The sequence below is a fragment of the Kogia breviceps genome, chromosome 18 (assembly GCF_026419965.1).
Source record: "Kogia breviceps isolate mKogBre1 chromosome 18, mKogBre1 haplotype 1, whole genome shotgun sequence".
Classification (NCBI taxonomy): domain Eukaryota; kingdom Metazoa; phylum Chordata; class Mammalia; order Artiodactyla; family Physeteridae; genus Kogia; species Kogia breviceps.
Window position 1 is genome coordinate 30988094 of NC_081327.1, and position 20731 is coordinate 31008824.

A 20731-nucleotide genomic window follows, 5' to 3' on the forward strand; every position below is an offset into this window, starting at 1 on the left:
CAGTTACTATTGTTAACTCCATTTCAACAAGGAGGAGCCTAAGGCCTAAAAGGCTATTATGCCAGACTTGAAGTCCCTTCTGTGGGTTTGAGTTCAGTACTATGCCCTTATTCCCCTAGGTTTTAAATTTCATTTAACTTTCAGGTTATATTTGAAGGAGAAAGATGGTAGAAATAGGAAATAGAAGTATAATTGATCACTCATTTAGAGCAAAATAAAGAGTATAAAGCCCACAGAGAATGGATGTGGTGGGCATCGCTCTTATTTATATAAGCTTAGTAGTAAAATAATGTTGATTGAGGGAGAAGCTGGAATGTGCTTTCTAAACTTTAATACAAACACTGCTGGTTTGGGGGGAAGATGAGTTATGCAGGAAGGCCAAATGTGCTTCCTCAGTTTATCTCCAGGTGCTGGTTTTTTTGCCATAGTTTTCTGCTTGCTGAGCTGTCAGTTTAATTTACTGTCTAAAGCCCAGCCTATTATTTCTCAGTTTTGCTGCCCTACAGGTACACTGTAAAGGATTTCTGTGAAATCCTGGAGCAGCTTTTAGTTTTGAAATGCCAAGGCTTTGTGCTTATAAAAATAGGTTGGGTTCAGCTTCTTGCTTGATCATCTTTGTTTTGTTTTGCTTCTGAAGCTGAGCTGGAGTTAGAAGGATGATGCTAGGAGCAATTTAAAGGGCACATCAAATTTTTACTGTAATCCTGAACTATTGATTGTTGACCTATTTGTAGGTTTAATGCAGACCCATTTCCTTACTTAGCATCTGACTGGCCATTAAGCTCTGGCAGTGTGCCGGAATGTTGAAATCTTGCATCTTATAATATGATTTGGCTGCCTATGGGTATTATGTGTGTTTGGCTTTTAAAGACACAGGCAGAGCCCTCAACTTGGTGTGTGCTCCAGAATACAGGAAAGAATTTCTGCACAGCAAAATTACTCACTTCTAGGAGACAGCACAAAAGTGAGGAGTTGACATTCAGCAGAACATTAATACCTGAAGTCATGCAAATTGGTACTCTTTGGACTAACTGACTCTTAGAAATAAGTGCAGACTAACATAACAGAATCTTGAAGAGGAGACCAGCAGGGAACTAACTGGGCAGGGGTGGTGGTGTGCAAAGAGTAGGTCCCAGCTAAGCAAGCACTGCCATGTAAGTGGTCCTCAGCGTGTGCCTCCTGGTGCCGCTCTCCCAGTGTGAAGTTGAAATTAGAATCTAGCTGAGGTGCAGGTACAGTGCCCTGCTTATGGAGGGAGCTGGGCTCAGAGTGATTGGAAGGGAAGCAATCATTGCCTATGAAAGACTTTTACCCTCCTTTTCACAACCTGGATGCCTCTTGACTGGAATTGAGGGTGAGTGAGGGCTGAGGGAGTTAGATGACAAGAAAACATTAAATTTGGGATTTTAAGGGTGTGAATGAGAACTAAATGGCATTAGAAGGGAAAATTCACTTTTCCCTGTAATTACAAAAGCAATGTCCTTAGTTCACAGAACTTGGAAAATGGCTCCATAGTGTACTTTCTTGACTGCCACCATTTTGGAAGTGTTGAATTGTCTGGACCAGGTACTTGAAGCTGTAGAACATCTTTGAAGTGACAAGGAAAATTGATTTATTTTAACAGGGCAGTGAGGAATTAGTCCATGAAGTATGTGTTAGAGATAGACCATACGAATGGCCCTCATAGTTCAGAATTGGTCAATTCCTATAAAGTAATATACAGTCTTTTCCTTTATTCTGTAATGGAAAAAACTTCCTAATGTGTGAAAAGGGATCTGAGATGTGCAGATTTCATGAGCAACCATTATGTCATTTCACTCTCCCCGTCAAACTGTTGGGAAAGGACTTCCCTGGTGGTGCAGTGGTTAAGAATCCGCCTGCCAACGCAGGGAACACGGGTTTAATCCCTGGTCCGGGAAGATCCCACATCACGTGCCACAGAGCAACTAAGCCCGTGTGCCACAACTACTGAGCCTGTGCTCTAGACCCCGCGAGCCACAACTACTGAGCCCGCACGCCTCAGCTACTGAAGCTGACACGCCTAGAGCCCGTGCTCTGCAACAAGAAAAGCTACCGCAATGAGAAGCCCTCGCACTGCAATGAAAAGTAGTCCCCCTCACCACAACTGGAGAAAGCATGTGCGCGGCAACAAAGACCCAACGCAGTCAGAAAAAATAAGTTAAATAAATAAAATAAAATTTTAAAAAATTATAAAAAAAACTGTTGGGAAAAATAGTTATTGAGAAGTTCTATGACTTTGTCCTAATTTAGAATTTTATGTGAACTTTGAGGGACACACCATAATAATCTTTCCATTAGTATGATACTTTGCAGTGGGCTTTGTCCATCACTGTCTTGTTCCTTACTGCAGCGTTTGAGGTGAGGTGAATGGGTGTTAGCATCGTCTTTATTTAGAAGCAGAAGAAACCGAGATCAAGATAGATTAGTTATTATCACAGGTGGAACTTGAACCCAGATGCTTCTTAATACCTTGCCCTGTATCCTTATTATCATGCCTTGCTGAGGAAGGCATCAAGGGGTGGACTGGTTGGATAAATTCCTCCTCCTCCTCCTCCTCATCACCATCATCACCACCACCACAAAGATGCTAAGCTAGTTCTTTTGTCACTGGTCAAATTTCTTGATGTTTTGGTTCTGTCTTTCCCCTTAGACCTTTTATTACTTGTTTTCTTTGAAGTGACATTTCCATTTATTCCTTTCCATGTGAAAGATTTGCTGGTTAACTGAATCAGTTGTACGTATGAAGATGCTACTTAGAAGGGTAATACTATAGACTGAATGGGGACAAACCTCACTTTTTCCATCTGAGATATACTTTGGAACAAAAAGTGATACTGAACAAAAGTGTTGGTACTGCTGATATATTTTACAGATGCCCTTTATGTGAAGGGGCCCAGGGTTTCTTGAGATTTGTCACACTAGAGCCTATCAGCCTTGTTTGTGCTGAGTAGGTCACTGGTGCCAAGCAAATGCAAAGTGGCAAACCAGAACAAATATCATATTTGAAACTTTAGGTGGACTAGGCTGTCAGGGTTAAGAGCAGGTTAAGGGGGAGATTTTTTGTTTTTGTTTTTGCCTGTTTTTTGCTTTCTGTTTCACCCTTCCTGATTCCTTCCTTCCTTTGGACTATCCTCCCCTCGTTCATTCTTTTCGTCTGTTCTTCTTGTCTTTTCTCCTTTTTTCCTTTCATTCTTGCTTTCTTTCTGTCTTTTGCATCCCTCTTTCTTTCCCCCCCTGCCCGTCCCCCCCCCTAGCCTTTTAGACTGGCTGGCATCCAGAGCAGCCATTGCAAATGGGAGTGTACCTCCTTTTTTGCAATCAAGTGGCAGCTGTGAAATCATGGCTGTTAGAATGGCTTCTGCAGCCTGGCAGCGTGCAGCCACCAGCACTGTCTTGCTCTGTAGAGTGAGTCTAGGTGTGGGGTTGGGCTGGGCCTGGTGGAGAGGCTGGATCTACAGGAGCCTGGCCTTGCTGGCTGCCAGAGGTGGGCCTCTTCCTCACATGCTCTTGTTACTTGTGTTTTCTGCTTTTGCATACCCCAGAGAGGTGGAATTTAGTTTATCCATCTGGCTAACCTGCTCATGCTTTGCTCTTTTAATGGGTATCCTGAAGTGCATTTCCTTATTTTTGGCCCTTGCCTAAAAGCCTCTGCTAATATTCTACTTTTTTGGTGCCTGACTCAGCTTGATATTGAGGGTGTATAAGACTTTTACGTTATAGTACATAGCTGTTTTGGGTGAGGCTGTTTCAACTTATTTGTGTTTTGAGGATTGATCATACATTAAAGCCAAATCCTAAGTAGAGAAGATGATGGGGAGGAAAATGACCAAGGAAAAGGGCACATTTGATTTTGTTTTTCATGTTTTAGGAATGAAGTTATAAATTAATCTAGCTCTCAACTTCATATATGTTCTTCACCGTTTGTTAACTATTCATCCTACTAGCTCATATTTTGGGGAAAGGGGGAGTGTTATGGAATAGGGTTTGTTTTGGAGCAGCAAACATTGCAGAGCCCTTCAGGCCTCCAGGTTTTTCTTTGGGGGTTAGGAGGGGAAAGGAGCTACAAATCTCACCTTTGTCTTTGTATTAACTTTCTACTTCAGGTTGGTTTTAATTTCCTTCTCCATTCCTCTCATGCCCTGAATGCATTTGACAACAGGAAAAAAGCTCTTTATCAGTGATCCTAAAGTGTGGTGCACAGATCAGCAACATCAATATCACCTGGGAGCTTGTTAGAAATGCAAATTCTCAGGCCCTACCCGAAAGCTACAAAATCCAAATCTCTGGAGGTGGGGCCCAGAATGTGTGTTTGAACAAACCCTCCAGCATGAGGTCCACTGGGTTAAGTTATTACAGAAGTCTAGTTAGTATAAGTAAACCCTTTTCTAGCCATCTCTGCCAACTTTTATACTTAGTCCACCTGTGGACCAACCCTGAACTTTCAGCCTGCAAAGCAGTGTATTTATCTTCTAAGTGTTTGAGTCCATAAAGAATTTGTAACCACTCATGAAGGACACAGTGGTCAATAAAATATGTTAAAAACTTATATATATTAAAAACCTATGACTTATAATTAGTCATTGATTTTTTTTTTTACCATGGAGGTATTGACTCTGATACCGAGGCTGTAGCTTAAAATACACTGCCTAAAAAGCAGTCAGAGCCCAGTGGGGAATGAAGAAGAGAGGGGGATGGAGGAAAGGGAAGTGGAGGGATTAATAATCCCATTTTAGTTAATCATCACTTTCCTCTCTGATCACTGTGAGCGGATGTGCTACTGCTTCTGCAAATGTTAATAATTCATGGATGGACTGTGCCAAAAGAAGGCCTTAAATCTGGTCTCTCAGCAGATTAAATACACCGTCTGCCATCATTAGGAGCCAGGAGAGATGAAAGATGGACTTGTTGTTTTTATTCATTAACCTGATTTTCTCTACCTTTCTCCTCAGCTCCTCTCATCCTCATTTTGTTTACCTTTTCATTTGCTTCTCTTTATAACCCCCTCCTGCATTGAGTGAGCACTAAAGATCTTGGGTCTACTGTTAATGACATTAGATTTTACTTTTCCTTACCTGCTAGTAACAACAGATGCCATGAGAGAAAGCAGAGAGGCAGAATAGGTATTTCCTTGGAAATGTCTAAATCAGTCTGAATATTTAAAAAATGTATTAAAATGTACAGCCTATGTGTCTTAGAAATCATTTGAAATGGCTTCTCTTTGCTTTGAAGAGTAATCCTGTTGTATAGGCAGTTGAAGATATACATAGTGTTCTTCATATAGGTGTGGTAGCATTTTCCCATTTTACAGATGAGGAAACTGAGGCATGGTGTGAGTAACTTGTGTAGGGTTACCTAGAACCCAGTTCTTTTGACTCCCAACATCAGCATGCTTTCCACTAGGTTTAATAACCTCTTGCCTTTAGAAATCATATGTAGGTAGCTTTACATGGTTTTTCACCCATAAGGCTTAAGTAGAACTTAATTAGATTAAGTGTGACTAATATATAGGTAGCTTCACAGGAACGCTTCAGGTTAAATTCTAAATGTGAGTTTGCCCAGAAGCACCACAGTTGGAGAAGGCTGACGACAAGCTGCAGTTCTGTAGACATTTCTCGAGCATGTGAATAATAACCTTCAACAACTTATAGGTTAATCAATAAATATATTTGAGCACTTAACCCTGTGCATGATGCTTTGTTAAGCACTGTAAGTGGATATAATATAGTCCCCATCTTTATTAGATCTTCAGTGTTTTAGGTCTACCGAAGGGGATTCAGCTACTTGAAATGTCCCAGTATTGACTTAAGGATGTGAGATGGCAAAATAGTAGAACTGGAAATGTTTTAATCACCTCAGTAGTTTGCTGGAGGACTTAGTATGTAAGAAGCATGTTAGTAAAACTGGACCATTATTTTTTTAAATGATTTTCACCTGTGTCACTGCTGGAAGGATGGTGGAGAGAATGGTATGGGAAGAGCAGATTTTAAAATCAGCCTAGTTTTCAAAAAATTGTTTTAGAATTGCAGATCCTCATGTTCCTGTTGTAGAGATGTGGAGGGTGCAGTACTGAGATGGAAACCTGAGCTGAGGTTCTTACAGGGAAGCATAAGCTCCTGGGACCTAGACCAGGCCACCTGTCCAACTTGCCTTGGTTGTCTGTCCTGACCTAAAAGTGGTGGGTGATGAAAGGCAGGGCCTCCTCTCACCTCTCCCACCCCATCATGTAGGACCAACATCCCATGGGACATCAGTCACCATGTTTTCTGTTGCAAATTCATTTTGTTGTTATTTTGCATATAATTTTTAACTCTCTTTTTTTCTTATACAATTTTTCTTAGAAAAATTTCAGGAACTGATATTTTATATGTCAGTGAATTTGAAATTCTCACCAGATAATGAAATATATACAGGTTTTCCCTTGTTTAAATTACATTAAGGATTGAGTAATTTTAGTAATCTTTTTCTATTGAGGAGTCTTTTTTTAAAAATCAATTTCTGGCCTCATCAGTATTTTCTAGTTAATAACAGAAATAGTAAATAATATGCAGCAAAAAAATTGCATGAAAATTGAGGTTTTAGTGTCTTTTTTCTAAAACAATAGTAATAATATGATAGACCTTGCTTTAGGAAGCAAATCCAAACTCTGAATATCTGCATTTATTAAAGAAATCATGGGGCAATATTTAGCTTTAGTATTCCTTCAAATAACAGCTTCTCTACTGAATTTAAAATAGAAGTTGTTTTAAAGAGTTCTATTTACAATCAACCTGGTAAGAAATACATCAGTTGTGTAAAGTACATTGGTAACAAAACTAGCAAGCCAGAAGCTGTTCTTTTCTATCCACCATCATCCTCCATGTAAGAACTTCAGAGTCCATGAAATAGAGTCCATCAAGCACACACGCGGCCAGGTTTTGTTGGTACAGTGTCCCATAGTGCTGTGCAGAGAACTCAGGCCCTGAACCCAGGACCCGGACCTGTGAGAATCTGAGTTTCTCTGTGCCTTATTTTCTTAATCTATGCCACAAGGGAAATGAGTCACCCCTGAAATTTTATGGCTACAACAAAAATTAGTCTATATTTACTGTATTATTTCATTTATTATTATTGAGGTAGAAGTTCTTCATATAGTCTACAAGTTCTTGCCAAAGTCTCTTGTTCCCTTTATCTAAATACTAAGGCTTGATTAGATGCTGTGAGTGTGTGTGTGTTTGTGTGTGTGTGTGTGTGTGTGAGAGAGAGACAGACAGACAGAGACAGAGACCCAGACCCAGAACTAGACTGACAGAGAGCTCTTATTCTGAATTTCTGAACCTTGGGACTGCAGTGAATTGTCCTGGAGGAATGTTTGAGGAGAGCTGCTTCCTCCTCCCATTTTAGCCCATTCCCATTAGTAACTGCACTAACTGAAGAACTACTTCCTCAAAACATGTTTAAAGTAGAAATCTTACTTCTCTAATTACCTTCACCTACCTGCCTTAAAGTTTCTGGCCCACTTCTAAACTGTGTTCCCACCCCTTTTGGCTTATAGGCTTACCAAAGCAGAACCCTGTTCTGGGCAGCAGGAACTCATCAGCTTCTCAGGCAGAGAGCTTTCTTTTCCCTGTTGTTTCTTGACCCCTGAGCAGACAAGTCTGTATGTGAGCAACAGAGAGTGGACCTTAATTTGTTTTACTGCTAAAAAAGATGTGCAGACATCCTCTGACTCTTTAGTGACTGCATAAATCTAGTGGTCCTCACTTAATACTCAAGGCGAAATGTCATTGATAAAATTAGCAGGTTGCTTTTTCATTCTCAGCTGATTTGTCAGGACAGATCAGCTGTGAATGCCACACCACTGACTTTGGCTAGGACCATCTCATTTTCCCGGAACCTCCTTGGCTCTAGATGCAACTGAGAAGGAAGCCGACTTTGGGAATTGATTACTGTTGGTAATGTTGCTTAGTCACAAAGAAGAATTTGGTGCCTCTGCACATTGGCCAGGAACCACCTCAGCATCTGCCTTAGTTACCTAAGGCTGCAATTATCTCAAGGAACTGAAGAGATTTGAAAGAACAAACAATAAGCGAAAGTAATATTTCGCTCCCCTTTAAGTAGATGCTTCCATCTCCCTGGGTGGGACCTAGTGAACACTAATGAAAATCAATGGTTTTGTTGCATGCCCATTAAGGACAGCACTATGGTAGGCACTGATAACAATTAGAATAAACATAAATTCTGGATACTGCCCCCTAGAAGCTCATTGTTTTCTACCTGGAGAGCCCAGACTAACATTCCTATAATAGGGTCAAACTGTCCAAGACTCTGTAAAGTGACTGGCAAAACTGAATGGGAATGACATGAGACTCTACATGCCATACGGAGTTCAGAGGAGAGGAAGGGGTAATGACGGATGACTTCAAGGGTGATTGGGGAAGATCCCCTGGAATAGTCAGGATCCCAATAGACCTTGAAAGCTTAAATGGGCTTAGCTTGCAGGAAGTGAAAGAAGATATGAGAGTAATAACCTGAACAAGGTCAGCAAGGTGAGAATAGAAGTTATGTGCTAAGAAATAAAGTCTGTCAGTGAGGGGAGGATCAAATGTGAAAGGAGTGACTGCCAAGCAGTGGAGTGTAGGCAGTACATGCTGTTAAAAGTTTTGGAGTAGGTAAATGTCAACACGGAAGGAGGGAGGGTGTGGAAACACTAATGGAAGTTAGCGTGGCCAGTGGAAGGATACCTGCTGTGGTGTTGTTCAGAGGCAATTGCAGTAATCCAGGCACAGTGATGATGGCCAGGACCAGGTTGGTGGCCGAGAAAACGGAGAGGAAAAGATGTGTGAGAGACATTTGGAATAAAACATCTGCCGCACTTGGTGCCTGATGGGCTTAAGAAGGATGTTCAGAAATAACTCGAGGTTTGTCGCAAGAGAAGGATTGGTACTATTGGTCGAAGCTGAGGAATTAGGAGGGTTAACTAGATTGAGAGTTGAGATTTTGTTTCAGTTTTTGATGTTCTGGCAAGACATCACCATGGAAATGCCCCTGAAACACTTTAAAGGTAGGATAAGAAACACTGCTCAGAAAATAGCTCCAGACAGAATTTTCCAGAGCCACTGGTTTAGAGGTAAGAGTTGTGGCAGTGCAAATGACTGTACAGGACAGGAAGCATGTAGCATGGGGCAAGGGACCAAGGTCTCAGCAAGGAGAGAGGAGCCGGGAGGAGGTTGGTGATGGAGGCTGGGAAGGGAGCTGGGAGCCGGCTGTGCCTCAGAAGACTAGCAGGTAGGGGACAGTGACTGCCCAACCTCATGTGGCCTCTCATTTTTAACTCTTAAAAGCACTTACCCACCAGTGACATTACTTGATCTTCCCAGCAACCCAGTGAGCCTGGCAGAAGGCAGAACACAGCTAACCAGCGTTCTGTAAAAGTTTGATTTCTGGGTAGAGCCCAGCATATTGTTAATGTACTTTAGAGCTTTACAGTTGTGCACTTGAACTTCACCTAGTGATTTTTATTTTATTTTATTTTATTTTATTTTATGTTAGTTAGTTAGTTTTGGCCGCATCACGCAGCATGTGGGATCTTAAGTTTCCCGACCAGGGATTGACCCCATGCTCCCTGCAGTGGAAGCATGCATTCTTAACCATTGGACCGCCACGGAAGTCCCCACCTAGTGATTATTATAATTCTACTTGAACCATAGAATTTCAATGGCTTCCTTTTTCTATTCTATAATCTTATTTGTTAATGGTAACAGGTTTGTTTGGTTTTTTTTAAGGAGTATTAATGCCACCCCTTAAAAAATGTCTCCTCATCCTCAGTGTGTTTCAAGCATGGGCTTAAGGAAATTGGAACTGTTTTCCCCCTTCCTTTTTTTTTTTTTTTTTTTTCCTTCTCAGATGTTTCAAACTAGTTAACTACATGAGGGAGAAACTCTGAGAGTCTTTGGAACCTGGATATCTTAAGTTGGAGGAAGTGTTCCTACTATTTTCGGAAAATTTTTTCTTTCTTTCTTGGTCCTATACCTGTACTTTGCTAAGAAGTTCTTTAATGGACTAATTGGGAGAATCTGTAGAGAGATGGAAATAAAAACAACAAACTTGAAACTTCTATTAAAGATTCTCATTACAGTGAATTCTAAGGAACTACTAAAGGCATACTTTGTTGGAATTTTATATGGAATACTGTTTAAAAATTCAAGCCCTCACCTGAAATTTGGAGATCTTTCAAGTACACAAAGACCTAATACACTTTGGTCATTGTGGTAGTAAGATCCATCTGTCTTTACACTTGGGTGTCTACATTTTTTACATAGAGTATGTGTGTATCTGATGTACAAATTAGCTGCCGTTGTAGTTCAGAATGGTGCAGTGTACAGAGGATTTTGAAAAGATCGTATCGATCCCCTTTGGTAGAAAGAAGCAGACATCATCTTTGCATTTGTATAAGCAGGCGCATTTATGTCCCTTATATTAATAAGTGCTGAGTCCACTACTTGTCTGTCCTTTTCTCTTTGTTTTAGTTTTTGGTGCTTAGGGCTATATAAAGCCAAAATACAGAATTAAACAGTGGACTACCAAATAGGCATTTAGGAATGGATTAATTCATCTAGTGATAAATCAATTGGAAAAGTACCTCCTTTGTAAGGTGGCTTCTGTCCAGCGTTTTAATGACCTCCACATACTTATTCGGACTTGGAGTCTGAGGCAGGTTAGTTAACACTTCTCAGTAGTCTCTGCTCCGAGGTCCTTTGCAGTCAGAATATTCTGCAGCTCATCTGGTCTCCTTGGGGTATTCATAGATTGGGGAAGACTGAGGCTAAGCTGGTTTATGGTTTATTCTAGCATAAAGATATATCCTCTGAATGTATTTCTTTGGCCATAGTGGCATGGAAAAATGTGGCTCCATGATGTGGGTTTTTTAAGTAATTGAAGGGGGTTTTCTCAGTCCCGTGTAGTGAACTTCAGATGCCTCCCTCAGGAATAGGTTTTAACCGTCACTGAAGTGGTTTGACTGTAAGCACGCTGGGGTCTTTAAGTTCTTTTTTTTCTTGCCCCTTCCATCCCCAGGCAGAGACTCCTATTGCTGCATATCTGCTGTGTTCCAATGCTGTATTTATTTGATCAGAAACAAAAGAGTTTGCTTCTTGCACTGGTTCAGACAGAGGTCCCCCAGGATTGTCTTTTGTTCAGTAATTGGAGCATAAGCTGAGCCTGGTTAATTTCAAAGCTACCCCCAACACTATCCCTCTCCCTCCTTGTGCGATTTTGAGCTGCTAGTGCTATCTTGTATTGGGTCTGGAACAAAAAAGCTTGAGTTGTTGAATGTTAGCTACAACTACTGTGACATCTGCTGTGGCACCAAATAGCACTGTTGGTGCAGTTAATTTTAAGTTAGGAGAAGAAACAAAACTAGAAAGCTCTTCAGCTCTTGTTAACACATGCACCTCCAAATTATGCATTTGGTGCTATCACAATGAATGAAACAAAGGAAATCATGGGTTGATTTTTTATGTTAGTAACATAAGTTCTTTCATTGTTGTTCACTGTTCAGACACCGGTGTGTTCTTATGTTCATTCTTTTTCCCTTTAGTTTTATTTTTTTCAGTGCAGAAACGTCTGAAACATCTCAACTATGAACATTTAATTGGCAAAAGTTCCGATGTAAGAAATACAAGTTGATAATATTAGTTATTTATCTTTTAAAGCAGCAAAGTCTGTAACCTGGTTCTGCTTCTTTAAATACCAGAATGATTGTTATAGATGAATAAGAACCTTAAGTAGCCAAATTCTAGATACTAAGTAGCCAAGTTAATATTTGTATAAAAAATGTGTTGTGAAATTGGCAAATCATGTGTCCTTCAGGTTCCGCAGTATAGGTATTGGTTTTGCAGCCAACACATTGCATTGTAGGGTTTGTGGGTTTTGTTTTTGAAGATGGAAGGGTCTTTTTCTCGATTTTTCTTTTGCAATCTGCACCATAATGACTGTCCACTACCTTACTGGCCTGACTTTAATCATCTGATGCCTGGTTCTCAGTGCGGTTTCATCTCTGCTTTTGCACAAGCTTTCCTGTAATTGCACAGTTGTTTGCCGCATTGAATTTCTTTTAGTGACAATAAAAAACACGTTAGTGTTTTGATGTAGTCTTTAATTTTCAGGTTATACATTAAAACACGGAGGAAAAAAAAATCCCTTTCTGAGGAACATTTTAAAAAACCATTACGTTAGTATGGGAATATTCATTATTTACACATCATATATTTTTCCCTAAATGTTATACAGAGAAGTGACAGTTGAGCTGAGCATATGTTAATAAAAGGTCTGCATTTTCCTGTGTCACTGACAGTTTCATTGGCTGTATATTCCTGAAATGCAAATAACCTCGTTCTGTTAAAAGCTGTAATTAATCTGAAGAGTTATTTAAACAGTATCGAAATATTTTAACTGCTGAGAGGCCAAACATATAAGATGGTGAATTTACTGTTCTGTTTGAAGGACAGTGCACTTGATGAGGGTACAGTGATCTGAGATGCTTGTGGATGTTGGATCTACAAATTCTGTAGGCTAAAATGGCAGAATCTGCCTGCTGCTGTATAAAATCTTTTAACCACCATTTATTTTAGCATCATGGCATGTGCAAATTCCTGCTGCTCAGTTAAGGGACCAGCTTCACAACTGGTGTTAAAATCTGTGGCCACAGAACTGCATCACAATGCAGCAAATGCATTTTCCACATTAACCAAACATGACAGCTGAAGCGATTATTAACCATGCAAGATGTCGGAAGTCATCAAAAATTCACATCAGAGTAATTGCAGTGGCTTGGGTCAAAAAAAAAAAAAGTATCATAGCATTCCTTGCCTACATGTTGTCTCTCCCCCTCTTAAATCTTAACTTGGTACAGTCCGTTAACAATAAAATACCCTTCTGTAACCTATAAACTGTTACTCCCATCAGTTTGTGCTTTCAAACTGATGGCTGACTTCTCTGAATTTGTCTGGAGCAGCACAAATAATGATGCTGCGCCCAGGGGCTGTGTGCACCCTTTTTAAGGGGATCCTGCAATCTCATTGTCTAATTAGACTCTTTAGTGCTTCAGTCATACCAGCATTTGCAGGGTGTGCTCTTTTCCTTTTTCTTCTTTCTCTCTCTTCTGTCTCTCTTTCCTCTCTCTCCTCTCCCCTCCTCCCCCCTCTCAATTCTGGCTGTTCGAAGTGGGAAAAACTTGAGCACTGGTTCCAGCAGAGCTCATCCCACACAGAAGGTATGGAAGAGCTGCGTGACCAACAGCGTCGACTGGTCTGTAACTCCTTAAATTTGAGAGCTGCAGGTAGGATTGCCTATGTTTCGTAAAGAAATTAAGATTATTGCGCCCTAGTAAATACATTGATAGCATGTAGTTGCAGTACCTCTGAAAGACAAAGTCTCGGTTTGCTTAAAATTTTGAGATGAATTCAGAAGCATTTAACTCATTCAATAGAAAAAGTACTTTGATTCTTCTGAGAATTATTCAGATTTGTGCCGTTAGTTTACATTTTTCTTTAAAAAAATCTGTTGGGTGGGGCAGAGAAGCATTTGCTTAAAGATTTAAATATTTGGTTATTTAGGATTTTTTCAGGCTTCATCTTTAAGTACTAAGTAGTGTGGTCTTTCTTTAGGATTTTTTTGAAAAGATGCATACAAAGTGCAGAATTCTTACAAGAGGTAAAATATTAAAATAGAATTTTTCTTTGCTAAAATCAGATCCTTCTTTGGGATTGTAGGTGAGTGTGTGTATGTGCGTAGAATGCTTTACCAAGGAATTCAGTCATTTATATTATGTTAGGGAAAAAGTACTATTTGATATATCTGGAATTATCTCACAAGAAATGCTTTAGCATAAGGCTTTAAAATGTGGATTCTTAAGTATTATCAAATGTAGGTGATTTGAATTAAGATAGTTACTTTTCATATCCTAAATTCATCCTCAAAAGAGTGTGATATGAATGCTTTAAGTATACTTCCAGTTTTTGGTGCAGAGAATGTGATTTGTGTAAGTGAAATGAAAAACTTCCCAAGTCATGTAAGCATTATCTGGAGGGTGGTAAAATTATAAATGTTGCCTATACCACTTTTAATACCTTGATTAATATCAGAGATAAAATACTTTTAATTCAGCATTAAAAAGCAGCTTGATTGTTGTCTTCCCTTAAAAACAAGCCCCCCCCCCCCAAAAAAAAAAGACGGTGATGTGTAGCTTTTTACCCCAAGGAATGTATTTGTATCATGGGACCTGTAGGGTCTGGACTTCTTTCCGAAGCATGGACTTGGAAACTGCTCACCTAGTTGAGAGATTTAGCTCCCTTCAGAGGTGTGGGACTTTCTGTACTCTTAACAATAGGAAGACTTGAGGAGCTGTCAAGTGGGGAATAGAAGAGAGCTGCTCAGGGAAGGGAGAGGAACTGTGAGAATTTGACTTGTCTCCGCGTTGGAGGTCTGGATTTACTCATGACTAAGATTCCTTTAAAACTCTGACCCAGTGCAGCATTACAGAGAATTGATTTCTGGGATGAGACAATGAGCTGTGGTTTGCATTTTGTAAAGATGGAGGAAACCTCTAACACTGACCCTGTATGGGAGATGACTCAGTTATCCGTGCCTTGGTACAGTCGCAAATTATTTTCCTTTGTCTGAAGTGGGAGGATGCCAGTGCCTTCATCAGAGCTCCTTAATTTAATGTATGGAAAATGTCTCAGCCACCATTTTTAACAATTAGCTGTATCATGGTTGAGGTGAGCTGGGTTCTGAAGGCAGCTGCAGGGCCATTTCATTTACATTAGGTTCTGTGGCACGAGAGCTTTGTTACTGTAAAACTCAGAAAATGAAATTGCACACTGCATAAAAGAGTTCTGTAGGAGGGTGGAGAGCATTCCCAGAAAGAAAATGGAATCCTTTTGTCTACAGTAAGTATTTCTCATACTCATAAAGTGGTGAGAGGTTGAAAATTTGTCTTTGGTTGAATGGGCAAAATAGACTTTAAAATGAACGCTGCAAATATTAAAGGTATAATACAGAGATTGTTAGATGTATTTTTTAATGTATGTGTTAGAAACCAGGTGTGATACATATTGGTGTGTGTGTGTGTGTGTACATATATATATATATGTGTATATACTTGAAATATAGGTTTTGTGAGTGGTTTTAATACATGCTTTTAATTAAATATTCATTGGTAATTTAAGTTAATGAGAGGTATGAATATTATCAGTAGTCAAAGATGAAAATGACACTTGAGAGAAGAAAGAAATCTAAATATGGTATATTTAAGAGAGTCCAGGCTTTTCACTGTCTTTTATAGTTTATTTTCCATTTATGAAGAAAATTGCTGGATTTTAGGGTTTTTATTGTTTTGGGGTTTTTTTAAGAAAATGCTTCCATGTTAATGATCTATAATAGCTGATTAAAATATATAAGAAAAATGTTTTAACAAAAGAAGATTTTATCTTAAAAGATCAGTAGATTGAGGGCTTTCACTCTCATTAATGGGGATAATTTTTAGTGCCTTCTGTTTAATTAATAGTTGTGACTTCAAAGCTACTTGTGGAAAACTCTTGTTTGTGATTGTAAGCTTAGAAATCTTGATTCTTAAAATTAATTGGATTTGACTCAGCTTATTCCTTTGTTCCTTTATGCTGTTACTAAGAGGAAACAAGTGGATTTTAACTTTGATTTGTGTGTTTATCTTTTTAAAGGCACTTAACCCTGAGGAATTTATAGTAAGTGTATTTTACAGTAAACTGTACCATGAAGAATTTGCTCAAAATGCTTTAGTAGCTGTTTCAGGAGTTGAATCTTCACAGAACTAGATAGCTTTTAACTTGATATCAAATTGATAAAGCCAACTGTTCTTCCAAGTCTTGTTGCACTAGCTGTTGTTCATCCTGCTCACTGAATGCTGTTTTCTCTAATTAGGAGATGTCTTTGAAACTAAGGGAGAGGAGGATTTTCACATTAGTCTTTTCATTGAAATAAGAAGGCTCAGTTTTCCTAAGCCCTGTTTAGAATCCCACAAAGATTCCGTAAATCTTGCATTAATCTTATGCTTGTAGCATAAGAGCCTAGATCTCCATATAATTTTGTTAATCCTGAGAAGGACATGTAATATATTAATTGTTTACTATATAATGGAATGCAAAGGGATTCTTTTCCTTTGGTTTTTACAAGGCTTGCACTTTGAAATAAGACTTTTAGGGCAGCAAATTAGAACTCCATTTTACTGCATCTTTGCTTGCATAAATGTTTGGTTGGATGACATAAAGGGTATCACAGAGCCTTCCTTTGAAATTTTTAAAGTAAAACTTGGTTGAAGGTTCTGGTCTTATTTTCTTTCTCTGGCTTTCTGTAAGCTATGTACCAGGTACTCTGAGGACATAGCAGAGACCTAGTTGCTTCCCATTTTCTTTACCCCCATCATGGTCTACTCAAGTTTGGCTGCTCGGAAGAGGCTCTCCTTTCTGGTACTTGTAGGAGATTCCTAAACCTCTTCAATCTGAAATTTTAGCCTGGCTGGTAGTAAAGAGCCAGGGGTTAGTTCTTTTTGCTGCAAAAAATATACTCATACCGAACCTTTGGATGCTCTGGCAGTGCCAAAATGTAGATAAGAAAGCCTGTTGGCCAGCCCGCTAGGAGATGTTCGTGGCACTAAGATGGCAGTGAGGAAGGAGTAAAATGGCGTCACCAGGAACACTGTGATAAGAGGTGGACCGCACGGGTCATTTTCCTTCAATCAGATTTGAAGATACCTCTAGCAGCACTGCCCTGCCAATTTACAATTACCTTTTATTCTGTTAGAAGATAGAAATTTTGAGGTTTTCCTGAACTAAAGACTTAATTAGCACTTATATCTAGATAGCTTCTGATTGTTGCTTTCAAGAAATTGGTGAAAAATATGGATAAAATAAAATTTTAAATAGCTATTTTCTATTAATACTTCTGAATTTCCTTGCTTTGTGCTTTCTTCTTTTTTTAATGGTGAAAATGTACTCCTTTCAATATAGGATGAATTTTCAGAAAACAGGGCAGTATGCTTCTCCTTTATGGCAAGACGAAACTATCATTCCTATGAAAATACTTTGTCTTTGATTCTGATTTTTGTTCTAGCTCTCTGTGGGCTTTGGTTATTTTAAATATTAAATATATGTTGGCTGCCTTCAAAAACAAAGTTTATTGTATTTCTTGTGTGGTTTTAAGGTATGGATTATTTCAGAAGTGAACTATAGTCATGACAATGCTAATTTCTTACCTGTTCCCACCTCTCATGGAGTTGGAATTTCTGGAGCTGGCCTTAGAGTTTATGTAGTGCAGTCAGCTCATCTTACAGTCAGGTAAAGCAAGGTTTACTGTCATTAAACAGCTTTCTCAAGGTCATACATCTGGAAAGCTGTCAATTTTGCCTAAATCTAGGCCATCAGACTCGTAATCTGTGCTGTGCCTCTGCTTGCATTTGACTCTTTCTCTTTGTGGACTTACTGGTTGGTGATGGATCTTATGGACTGAGCTTACAGCAAAGTCTGTCTTTGCTCTAGCAACCTACTCACAGAGATGTTCCTTCGCAGTCTTACCGGAAATGGCTTACTGAGCTGTGCTTGGAGTCCTCCTGGTCCTTTGTTGTAGATGATATGCATTTATAACCAAACAATTAAAACAAGATATATCCTGCAAGTCAAGCGTTTTAGGTTCACTGTGTTGCTCCACATGAAGGGCGAAGTGCTTGTCTTCCGGGATGGGCACAAGCATTCTGACATGTCCTCCCAGCAGATCACTCCTTTATCTCTAGGTCCCACAGTGCAGGGTTGCCCCTTCTCCTCCTAGTGTGCATGAGCTGGGTGAAAGGTTTTAGCTCCCTGTAAGTTTGGGGCAATTTGTATTTGAAAAGTGGTCTTGCCCTCTCTTTTCCTGTTGCTTGTATTTGCCATTTTAGCTAAGCAGTGTTTTATGTTTTCTGTACCCATGGTGACAGTGGTATTGCATCCTGCAGTATTCCCTCAGCTCTGACAAGGCAAAGTCAAAACGCTTCCAAACTTAATTAGAGTGTGAAATCCCAAGTACTGTTAGCAAAGGGGTACCATGACAGATTCCATTTAAGGCAACGGGAAGTTATGAAAGAGAAAGTCTGTTGTTTTAGTGGTCTCTAGACAAGTGAATTTTTGAAAAAGAATTTCTGAATAAGAAGAAACTGCAGCAAAACCAAAGCTCCGTTTTCTGTGACAGCCATGATGATCAGTGCTCCAATCCCATCAGCATAAACAGTGCTGCATAGCGGGAGGAGCTGCGATTTTCGACTGCAGTGTAAATGACTGACACCATGTACCAGCAGGGAATTAATATGACACGTGGTTCCCAAACATTGTCTTGACTAACGGCGTTCCTTATGCTTGCTAAGTAGAACTCAGGCTTAATCCTGAGTGCTGTGGAAACCAGCCTGGCAAAAACCACTCAGCTCCCACCTGACTGCCTCAGAGACACACCCTCTGCTGTCTGTCTTTCTCATGGCCCCCAAATCTTGCTTTTGTCTCCTGTTTCCAAAGGGAAAAGACACTAGATCTGACAAAGCAGGCAACCTGTATTTTTAAAAAATAATACAGGGTTATTTTAATAAGTTCTTTCAGAGTGGTTTTGGGGGGCAGTGGGAGGGGACTTTGGCCATGATAAAGACCGTGATTGATGCATTCCCATTTTATATTGCAGTGCGGTTTTAGTACTCAAAGTTCTTTGAACGTGGACTAATCCATCTCCAAGATGGAAATCAGTTCCCCAAAGGCATATTAAAACATTTTTATCATCCCTTGGTGTAGCCTCCTTATCTTATCTTTCCATCACCTAAGAGTGGCTGTAGGATTAATATTTTTTAGATCTGTTCATACCTTTGGGTAAGGAGAGGGTTCTTCAGCTGGTGGGTTTTTTTTTTTTTTTCCGGTAGGCGGGCCTCTCACTGCTGTGGCCTCTCCCATTGCGGAGCACAGGCTCCGGATGCGCAGGCTCAGCGGCCATGGCTCACGGGCCCAGCCGCTGTGCGGCATGTGGGATCTTCCCGGACCGGGGCACGAACCCGTGTCCCCTGCATCGGTGGGCGGATTCTCAACCACAGTGCCACCAGGGAAGCCCCTTCAGCTGATTTTTGAAGCCACACATACTTTGGCACACTGTTTATTCCATTTGCAAAGCTAGATTGAAAAGTTTTCTCTTTAGAATCCTCCCTGTTTTTGTGTCCCCAAAGGGTGGCTCTAGCAAGTATGCTAGTTTGGGGCAGGGTGGGGCAGGGGTACGGGTTTGGGGGGCAGGGAGAGGAGATAAAATGCTCAGAGTTGCTGTCCTTGCTTTCTCCTGTGGGGCCACCTCAGCATTCTGAGAGCAGTTGGCTGGCTGCTCTCCCTCCCTCTCTCCCTCCCTCTCTTGGTTTCTAGTTTTCTTGCTCCTCTGCCCCCTTCCCAGGAGTGGAGAGAGAGGATGGCCAGCAGAGGTCCAGCGACTGCAGCATGGCACATCCTGCTGCATCACTAGGGTGCAGGCTCTGGCTAGTTTTCTGGAAGTGGTGAGGTATCAGTGCTGAGCAAGTCACATCCTCTCCCCAGACCTCTTGTGACCAGCAAGGGAAAGTTGCTTACACAACCCCGAAAGGTTATTGCAGGGCTCTGCTGGATTTGGGAGGAGGGGGCATTTCTGCTGAAAAGCATTTTCCCTCCCTAGTTGACTAAATGGCCCTTATTTTTTATTTTACTCATTTATATTATGCCCTTACTACTTGCTCCCCCTCTCCATGGAGTCTCCCAATAACTGAGCTGGACAGATGCTTTCCTTTCCTTGATGGCCAGAGATAGATAGCAGGGATGCCCTGGGCCCTCTAAAAGGGACAGAACTGGCTTTGCAGTACAAGAGACTTAAATGGCCCTCACAGGATTGCAGACCTTAACCTTGGCCTTATTCTCCAAGCGCAGCAACCAGATCTGCTAAGCAGCCCCAGCTTGATGCCTTGGTGTAGAACTAGGAAGAGGCATCCAGTAGTTATATGCCTACATTGTGTTGGCAGGGGAGGTGTGCTACACATCCTTGCACCCCTCACCAGTGCCCTACAGAAATGACATGTCCCCATTCTCAAAGGTGACCTTCTCCTTCTGGATCACACTGAGTCCTACTTCTTATATTCTTTCTTTACCCAGTGATGAAAATCTTGGAAGTTTGGGTGTTTGTTATGTGACAGTTATTTCCTCCTCCCCCTCCCTCCCCCTTCCCTTCCCCTTTCTTTCCTCCCCCACCTCCCCTTCTCTTCCTCCCCTTCCTCCTCTTCCTGCTCCTCCATCTTCCCTCCTCCCCCATCTCCCCCCTCTCCCTCTCCTAAGATGGGAAGGCTAATTCTTGAAGCTGTAGGCCTGAGGTCCTTGCTCCTTTTCCTCTCTCAACTCCCTTTCCCCGTCTCTCTCCCTCTCCACTCCCGACCCTGTGCTTCTTTTTGTTCTTTTGTGGGGTGGAGAGGATAATAGGGAGGGATCCACAAAGGCTATTAGATGGACTTACATGAGTGGGTCTCTCGAAGGCTTATGGCTTTTCCAGAAGGCACAGGGGAGACGGAATTGTGTCACAGTTGTGTTGGCATGGCTGCAAGAGATCAGGCAAGCCAGTACACTTGAGTTAGAATGCTGCCGGTAAGGCCCTAGGTGGGCCCAGGAGGAAGCACTGCTCAGAGTTCTGT

General features: G+C 40.8%; 1 protein-coding gene across 14 annotated transcripts in view; it reads left to right on the forward strand.

Moving 5' to 3' along the window:
* NUP93 (nucleoporin 93) overlaps window positions 1-20731 on the forward strand; it is a 102390-nt gene that overhangs the window by 35188 nt on the left and 46471 nt on the right. For 2 of the 14 annotated variants that reach the window (XM_067019826.1, XM_067019829.1), the window contains exon 1: window positions 14417-14948. The exons of 10 other annotated variants lie outside the window; for them this stretch is intronic. The gene's annotated coding sequence lies outside the window, so the exon portion shown is untranslated. Of the gene's footprint in view, window positions 1-12898; window positions 13337-14416; window positions 14949-20731 lie in introns of those variants that run through there. 2 more of the 14 variants (XM_067019828.1, XM_067019827.1) reach the window with 2 other exon arrangements.